Here is a 9,780-nt window from a genome sequence, read left to right as displayed (position 1 = left end):
ATTTAAATAAATCATCTCGGGATCATTATCCATTATGACTAACTAGTGAACTTTCTTATTATGGAAAGAAGCTAAGTAAAGACATAATCATTGAGTATTAATCCAGCATGATATTCATTGAAAGGTGGGACAGAAAGATACTGATGGGAGAGAAGCCATTTACCATTAACTCTAGTGCAGTTTCATGGCATTTTTAACTTCTTTTGTGATTTTTTTTAAAGAGACTTTATATTTTAGTTAAACTCAAGTACCTAAATGTTACTACGTGGATTATGACAGTTTAGAGGTTTATAAAATCCCTGAATAGTTTATATGGCTACCCAAAAGGGCTTTGGGGCCAAGATGTACTTTAGGTTGACATTCTATGTAGTCATTTATATTATAATGAAATGGGTGTACAAAGTATGTAGCAGACCAGGAAAAAAAAAAAAAAAGATTTTTTTTTTAGAATAACATCTTCTATTTCTTCTTATGCCCTTACACTTTCAGGTTACCCAGGTTGTCACAGCAATAAATAGCTTCTACCTCCTGTTTTGCCATGCTCAGTGGATGCTTAGTAAGGTCAGAAAACTAAACAAACAAGAACAAAAGAAGGAAAAAGGAACATTTTTATAAAAAGGTAGAAATATTAGGAAGAAATGGAAAGATAGATATGGTTAGTTTCTGGAAGTATTTTGCAAGACATACTTCATGAAACATTAATTCTATAAAATTCTTTTATCCTGAGAATCCGTGGAAAAAAGTACAATGTTCAAACACATGTGGAAAATCTACATATGCTAACAGTTTTTAAGGCATATTTGCATACCCAATGCTCTAACTCAGAAAGAGAAGCAACATATTTAACTTTGCTTATTTATTTCTCAAATGTGTTTGATCATATAAGTCTTTCTATCATTCGAATCCTATTAAGCAGCTGCTCAAATCAGGATTCAGCAAATCAACTTTGGGAAAACATGGTTCAGGTTACTTGGTCAAGTGTTTACTATTCCCTTTCAGAACGAAAATTTAAAGGGTTATATATTCAAAAGATAAACATTTTATATTTGGTTTCTTATTTATATATTCTTTATTTAGAAAACCAAAAGTAAAACAAATCTGTGAGTTCACGTCAGTCAAACTGGGGCTCCTGCCACTCTATGGGCTAGATAGTACTTTCATCAAAATTTAAAAAATAATTGTAAAACACCAAAAGACTCTATTTCCTTTTACTCTACCAAATATACTCCCAAGTATGGTACAGCTGTTACCCATTGCTTCTACCTTCTTCAAGTATCCCATTGGTCTTACGACAAAGAAAATGAAGTGTGGCTCCTTTAGTTAAGAATGAGTCTGGCAGAAGGATTTTCCACCGCTAAAGCCAAATATCTGTGAATTTAATTGGTCATCCTTACCAACAGTCTGAGGAAGTGTTCTGACACTCATCTTAATTTTTGAGAGCAGAAATTGTGAATAAGTGTGATCTCAAGTAATAAATTTCAGATCTCATTTGGAATAAGAAAAGAATGGCTTCTCTCAATTCATTATATAGAAATAAGAAAAGCAACCTAGCAGCTTGATTTCTAAACAAAGGAAGTCTCAAATTTTGTAGACATGTTCTTTCTTAATTCAGATATGTAATCTGCTTTCATAAGGGGTACACTGATTTTGGTGTGCAATGAATAGTACTAATTTTTTTTTAAGATTTTATTTATTTATTCGATAGAGAGAAAAAAAATCACAAGTAGGCAGTAAGGCAGGCAGAGAGAGAGGGGAAAGGAGACACCCTTGTAAAGCAGAGAGCCCAGTGCGGGGCTCGATCTGAAGACCCTGGGACCATGATCTGAGCCCGAAGGCAGAGGCCTTAACCCACTGAACCACCGAGGGGCCCCCTACTAAGAGCTTTTATTACCATCTTCTTTACCTGAGAACTCTCCTTTATGGGATAGTCTTGATGGGAAGAGATTAGATGCATAGTCCATGCAGTTACAGTTCAATAGAAAAGATAGGTAAATTAAATACCTAATTAGCCAAGTGGAAATAAGTGTAATATGTACAGAGTATAAGAAAGGGTACGAGGGTGAGTTTCTTCTAAAAAATTGATTTAAAATTAGTAATAATCAGAGAGCTAAGAAATCACAGTTTGTTGTGTGTAGAGAACTACTGAGCATATAATCCAAAACATAAAGGGAATGGAAGTGGGCAATTATGAAATTGAAGAGACCAAGTATGACACAATATTCTTAGCTGGATGAGTGGGTTAACTGTGGCACTGCAATATAATGCTGAGAATACAAAATTAGGTTTACAGAAGAGGTTAATGAGCTTATTATAGGACATTTTGTTCTGGAAACATCCATTAAATGTCCGAATAGTAAAGGGAGTGCAGAGGAGAAGGCTGCCTTAATATTGACAATTTTCAGCATAAAGGAGATAACTAAAAATGTGAGAGGATTAGATAACCATATGAGCAATGGGTTGGGAAAGACTCAGAGAGAACACCTTAATCTGAAAGGACCCTAAGGAATATTATATCTAACTGCATTAATATTAGATATTATTTTAATATCCTATTTCCCTATATATGATAGTTACCTTTTAAAATAAGTTTAGACTAAAAACTTAGTCTTCTAGTGTTACCAAAACAATTTATATATTTGTTGAAAAAAACCTACTTTTGAATAGTTCATTGGTATTACTATTGAATCTGCATCTATGAGGGTAACAAAAGAACTATTCTTTTACTTTCTACTCAATATGAAAAGAGAAATTACAATTTTTAATCATAAGTGGTCTTTCATTTAAAGTGATATTCTATGCAGAATATCAAGTGAATCATATTGAATTGTTGCCCCTATATTAGTATTCTTTCTTCAGTGTTCTTAATCAGGATAAATTCTCTTCTACTTTCTAGGGTCGCTGAGCTGTAGAATTAGATCTAGATGGCACTATTTTTTTTTTAAGATTTTATTTATTTATCAGAGAGAGAGAGGGGGAAAGAGCAAGCACAGGCAGACAGAATGGCAGGCAGAGGCATAGGGAGAAGCAGGCTCCCTGCCGAGCAAGGAGCCCAATGTGGGACTCGATCCCAGGACGCCGGGATCATGACCTGAGCCAAAGGCAGCTGCTTAACCAACTGAACCACCCAGGCGTCCCATAGATGGCACTATTTATCTTAGGAGGGCAACATGACAATGGAGATTACGATGGACTCTGAAATTTGAAAACCTCAAGTTCAAATAATGAGCAACTTAACTTTCAGAGTTAGGAAGCATACTTAAGCCAGTTTAACTCAACTGCGCCTATACACAAAACTTAAATGTAGATCTCAAAGACTATTCACATATACAATAACCAATATCAGATACAGATACATAGATAATGCCCCATATTAGATCCCAGATCTATAAATTTCAATCACTCTCCTAATTAATACCTTCAGAATTTTTAAATTATTTTGACCTTTATAATCATTGATGTGTTGTTAGTACTTAAAATTCATACAAATGAATTCATAGAATACAATCTCATTTGTGTCTGCTTCTTTTGCTCAATATAATGTCTGTTAATCCATATTATTTTGCATATCAGAATTTTATCCTTTTATAGGTGTATAGTATTTTATTATCTGACTAGAACAGCTCATCCATTTTCCTGTAGAAAGATTTCTGAGTTCTTTCTAGTTTGTAAGTATTATGAATAAAGCTATTGTAAGCATTCTTTTGTATGTGATTTTGAGAATAAACACATACATGCCTTTTGGGTAGATAGCAGCAGTGGATTTGCTGAGTCATAATGTTGGCATATGTTTAGCTTTAGTAATACAGTTTTCCAAAGTCTTATAGCCAGTTTAACCACCACCAACAGTGAATGAGAGTTCTAGATCCTTCACATCTTTATCAGTAATTAATATTATAAATCTATCTAATTATAGCTATCCTGGTTGGTGCAACATAGTGTATCACAGAGGAGTTAATTTGTATTTACCTGCTGAAAAATGCTGTTGAATATGTTCCATACGATTTTTGAAGATTTGGATATTCTCTTTTATCAGTTCTTATTCACTGTAATTTCTTTATTCTAGGATGTCTTGATTTCCCCCTCATTACTGAAGAATATTTTCCTTCAGTATAAGATTCTGGGCTGACAGTCCTTTCTTTCTGGCCTTCATGGTTTCTGTGGGAAACCTGCTGTCATGAGAATTATTTTTGCCTGATAGTTAAAAATGTTGTTTCTCAATGAAATTTCCAAGATTTTTCTTTGCCATTAGTATTCAGAATTTGAGTATGATGTCTCTTGGTGTTGATATCTTTGGTTTTATCTTGTTTCAGATTTGCTTACCTTAAAATTGTAGATTTCTCTTTTGTCAAATTAGAGGATTCTTCAGCCATTATTTCTTCAAGTACTCTTTCAGCCTTATCTTTTTTTTTTTTTTTTTTTAAATTTCCTTCTTGGACTCCCAATTATTCCAATGTGAAATTTTTCTTTCACCCATGCCAATGCCTGTGTTTCTGTTCCCTATTTTTTTTTTTGGGGGGCCAGTTTATTTTCCCTCTATTGTTCTCATTGGATTTTTATCACTGAGTCTTTAGGTTCATTAATTGTCTCCTTTAATCCATCCATTTTGCTCTTGAGTCCATCTACTGAGTTATCTTAGATACCAGATTTTTCAGTTCCATCATTTCCATTTAGTTCCTCTTTATAGTTTAAGTCTCTTTGCTGAGAATTTCTGTATCCTTGCAGTAACTTTCTATTTTTCATTTGTTTCAAATATGTTCATAAGTGCTCATTTAAACACTGTTGTGGTGATTGTTTTAAAGCCTTTGTCTGATAATTCCAACACCTCTGTTATTTTAGTGTTGGCATCTATTGATTGCCTTTTTTATTCCATTTGAGATCTTTCTGATTCTTGGTAGGTGAATAATGTTCTGACCCTCCTCTGGCAAAGAAAGGGCAAAGTGCAACATCATTATTACCAGAAAAGTAGAAGTCCAAATTCCCCACTTGGCCTGTGTTGATACCCAAGATTAGGAGGTAGTCATTATTATTGTGAGACAGTAGTTCTGGATCCCTCCTATCCCTGTATTAATAGCTTCCTATCTAAGAGGGCTAAGCTCTGCTTTTTTTTTTTTTTTTTTTTCCAGCATCTTACATGCTTTCCACTTACACCACGTTGGGGAGGATATCCTTGTTACTGCTGGCAATGAAAGTCTTGACTCTCTAAGAGCCCTCTAATGCTTTCCCAGGAGGAGTGGAGGAGGAACACTGCCTTATTACTTCATGCTCACCATTAATAACACGCCGAGTCCTTGTTACCACCTAGAAGAAATGAATGTATTGGCTCCCAAGTTATCCTTCTCTGACACTTCTCTGTGGTAGTGGAGAAAGCTGGTGCACATTGCTACAACTTGGAAACAGTGAAAACCTAGATTCCCCCTCTCTGCTTTTGCTGGGTGGGTTAGGGGTGGTCATGGTTTTTCATATAGTTTTTTTTTTCTTTTGTTTTGTTTAACAATAAAGTATTTGTTATATAAAATTTTCTTTCTTACTATACAGCCAATTTCCTGTCTTTGGGTTGGAAACAGCAGGCATTTATTGGGACTTTTATTTTTGTCTGCAACTGTGTTATTCTAGATTGCTGTCTTCTCCAGCTCTAAGTTTGGGATATATAAGACAAAAAGAAAATATAGGTAAGCCATCTGTGTGACTTTCCTCAGATCTCAAGATCCTTAGTCTTTCTGCTTTTTTGCTTCACCTTTCAGAATGTTCATTTTGTAGATAATGTATGTCTGGGTTTTAATTGAACTTAGGTAAAGGTATAGGGAAAAATACATAAGCATGTCTATCCTGTCTGCCCAGGGTAATTAAATGTTTGTTTGTTTTCTTACAACATGGAGTATATACTATATTTTACTGGATTATTTACCATACACTGTGCAATTAATGAAACAGCTCACCTAGATGGAACTATTTATACATTTGTCACTTATTGATAAATTTCTGCCAATTAAATGTCTATTTTCTTACAACATGGAGTATATACCACATTTTGCTGGATTATTTACCATGCACTGTGCAATTAGAGCAATCACCACCAGGCCATGGGGAAATTAACTCTCTGATGGAACTGTTTATACATTTGTCACTCCTTGATGAATTTCTTAATTCTGTTTTCTAAAAAGAGTTATCTTCAATGATGGTATGTTAGTTCTAGCATATTGAGAATTTTACATATTTTTAAATAAATGTATGCTTTAATTCAATGTGTCACAGATTTTTGAAAACTATTAAGATCATCACTGATAATATAAACCTAATGATATTAAATACATATTGCATTTTCAGGATTAAATGTTACTTTTGTCACGATATTTGTTGTTTGAAACACTAGTAAATTATATTTATGAATACTTTATTTAGGATTTTATTGTACTGGGATTTTTAAACTTAGATATGTGTTTATGCAGTTGATGACTGTCTTAAAATAAGTTGAAAAGTTTTACAACTTTTCTTATGCTTTCACATAATTCAAATAACATGGAAATTGAGATGTCTTATTGTTTATGTCTGTATAGATAGCTGCATTTCTCTTCTAAATGCAATAGAAAAGAATGCTCATTTTACCACTTCTCTTTCAGTAAGTATTCAGTTTTAACTAGGGAGGAGGCCCTGGTTCCTAGCCTTGAAAGAGATTGGTTGTATTTGATGGGGCAATAAGTGAGTTCTTAGTTGATCATGTTTACTAAGACATATAAAATAACTCCTCAATCTCTCCCAGGCATGTCTCTCTATATAATTGAGGCGATCTCTGAAATCCCAGATACCAATTCCCAATTCTCCTTCCTTCTTGATTTATTTAACTTTATGGTCACTTTCACCCTGATTTCCTAATTTTTTGAGGTATATTTGTAGCATACATCAAGATCACCATGAACTGCATGTCCAGAGCACACTGCAAAATAGCAGCACTCTGGTTTTGAAAAATCTGTAACATAGTGACTCAGAATAAAACGGATGGAACCCTAAAGTAAGAAAAAGTCTGTAGGCCAGTTTATTCCATCAGTCTCTGTTCTTTTTTAAGTGGTAGTCCAGAAAATCAAAGTCAGACTTGGGATTGCAATTGAGAGATCAGAAGTCCGAGGTAACAGAAACAACAGAGTAGTATATTCACTTAGTCATCCTCTCAGCAGAGAAAGACTTGCCTAACATATAGAAAAACAAAACAAAAGCACAAAACTTCTCAACAAAGTCCATTTTTGGTGAACTTTCATAAATCTTCCTTTAAAAAAAATTGGACTGCCTGTTTTTGTTGTTCTCATTATTTTGAAAATTCCAGACCACTCAGATTGACTCAGGCCAAGATCTTCAACTCAATTATAGTCTGTCTTTCAATGTGAGGTAAAGTTTCCTAACCCTTGTTTAGTAATTCAGCTTCTGGTGACAGACTCTTCTAGATGGGTCAAAGAGTTTCCACAAACTCTTTAAGGTAGAAGGCACACTACTTTGCCTCCAAGGAACTTGGATGCTGACTGAAATCACATACCAGAGAATCATCAATGACTGTCAGGAATCCAGTCTGAAGGTTAATGCTACAGTTGGTGTGATACCTGCTCCCACACCATTTTGTTTATTGAGTGGTGAAAGGTCTTCCATATCAAAAGGATCTTTCAGAGTCAAATTCCCATCCACTGTTCTGCCTTCCATTATACCATGAACATAACTTCCATGACCCCCTATGTTTAACTGATGGAGAAGGAGCTTCTAACAAAATTGCCTCACCTGTTCCTAATTTCGGGTTTGCCTGGTCAAGGCAGAATGATTGTACTTCCCACTAAGTGCTAAAAATGAAGTTAGTTAAGACATAGTTAACTTGACCCAAAGTCACATGAAATAGTATACTGCTGATCCCTTATCTCTGTTACCCAAATTATATTTAGAAGAAAACTCAATATTAGTATCACTTCATTGATAGAACTAACTTCTAAAAACTCCTTATATTTAAATACCATGATTTTTTCTTTAAAACAAATTAAACCAGAACACAGCAGTACTTTTTAGACAAATGACAAGAGTTGATGTTTTTCTGTAGAATGTTAAGCCATTTTTAGTATGCACTGAATAATCAAGTGCCACACTATGGTTACTCTGATTGAAAAACAATAACCACCCCCCCCTTAAGATTTATAGCAATGAAACTTGCTGGGCTTGTGATAGTTATCTGAATCACCTTCCTCTTCTTTCAGAAATATGTTTTGCTAGGAGAAATTTCTGCAGTTTGGCCACTGGTTATCTGAATACACACACAACAGAAGCTAGTTTCCAACTGTGCTTTTTTTTCCCTCCTCCAGTTCTCCCTTGAGAATTGTATCTTGAAGTTGTTTAGTTGAAAGCTTAAATGGTAAAGGGACTGGAAATGGTATTTAGGATTCTGTAAGGGAATAAGGAATTGAGGGTAGGCCCCTGGGAACAGTCTTTGGTGACACACGACCACAATTATGATCTCAAACTGACCGCTGAGAATCCGTGAACCAAGGAGTAGCTGTAAAAAAAAGTTGGTGCCCTTTTGCTGAGAGAGCCTTGGTTCCTCTTCTACATTTCACAGACTGCTCAAATAGAACAAAGAAAGACAAACATGCACACTGAATGTGTAACCAGTTCAGAGGAAGAAAGGTTAATTAATAGCAGAGATGGTAAGGTTATACTGAAATCCAAGAATAAGACCTTCTTAAGGACACCACTGAAAAGCAGAGCATGAATGGATCAAAAAGAACACCAGGTACACGTAGAGGAGAAAATGTTAGATTTTGTTATGTTGTAGAGGCTAAATTTTTGAAGAGCTACTAAGATGTGACCACAAAAGTATACATATATATCTTGAACCCCAGAGTTCATATCTTCCCTGTAGGACTGAATTAGGGAATTAGTAATGAAAATTTTCTCTTAAAATGTAATTTTATCAGCTGCTTCATGTTCAGATGGGTTTTGAATATTTATAGCAAATATAAAAAGTCTTCTCTTCTGAATTGTCAATTCAAAGTGTGCTCGTTTATTTTCACTTTAGTATTTCCTTATCTGTCTGAAGCATTTAAGCATGTTTATTTTAATATTTTGATCCATAGCTATTTGTCTTTTAATTGCAGTTTTTTTATATTGAGAAGTTGTGGTATTTTATGATGAATGTCTACTGACATTCTTCTTTGGGAGTTCTTCCATTACTTTAAAATTCAGAAAATCCCCCCATTCTGAATATTTTATTTTATAGTATCTTTATGATATAAACACATGCTAGATACATTATAAACATATATTAGAGAAATATGTACTTTTATAACAATTGTTATTAATATAGTTAGAACCTTACTATGAAATCATTAGAAAATCATCTTTTTCTTTTTAAAGATTTTACTTATTTATTTGACAGAGAGAGCAAGAGAGCACAAGCAGGCAGAACAGCAGAGGAAGAGGGAAAAGCAGGCTCCCATACTGAGCAGGGAGCCCAATGCAGGGCTCAATCCCCTACTGAACAGGGAGCCCAATGTGGGGACCCCAGGATCATGACCTGAGACGAAGGCAGTTGCCTAACCAAGTGAACCACCCAGGTGCCCCAGAAAATCATCTTACATATGTTTGTTTCTTTCTTAATTTGAAAATAGATTCTATTTATAATATTTTATTCACATGCTCAAATTTTCTTATGAAACAAGTACAAAGGGATGGAGGAAAATGATAGAGGAAATGATATTGCTTATTTTAGTGAGGATGTCTGAAAAATGCCTATTGAGTAACATACTAATAATATAG

This window comes from Mustela nivalis (assembly GCF_964662115.1).
Source record: "Mustela nivalis genome assembly, chromosome: 7".
Lineage (NCBI taxonomy): Eukaryota > Metazoa > Chordata > Mammalia > Carnivora > Mustelidae > Mustela > Mustela nivalis.
The sequence above is the reverse complement of the archived record's forward strand: the minus strand, read 5'-3'. Positions refer to the sequence as shown.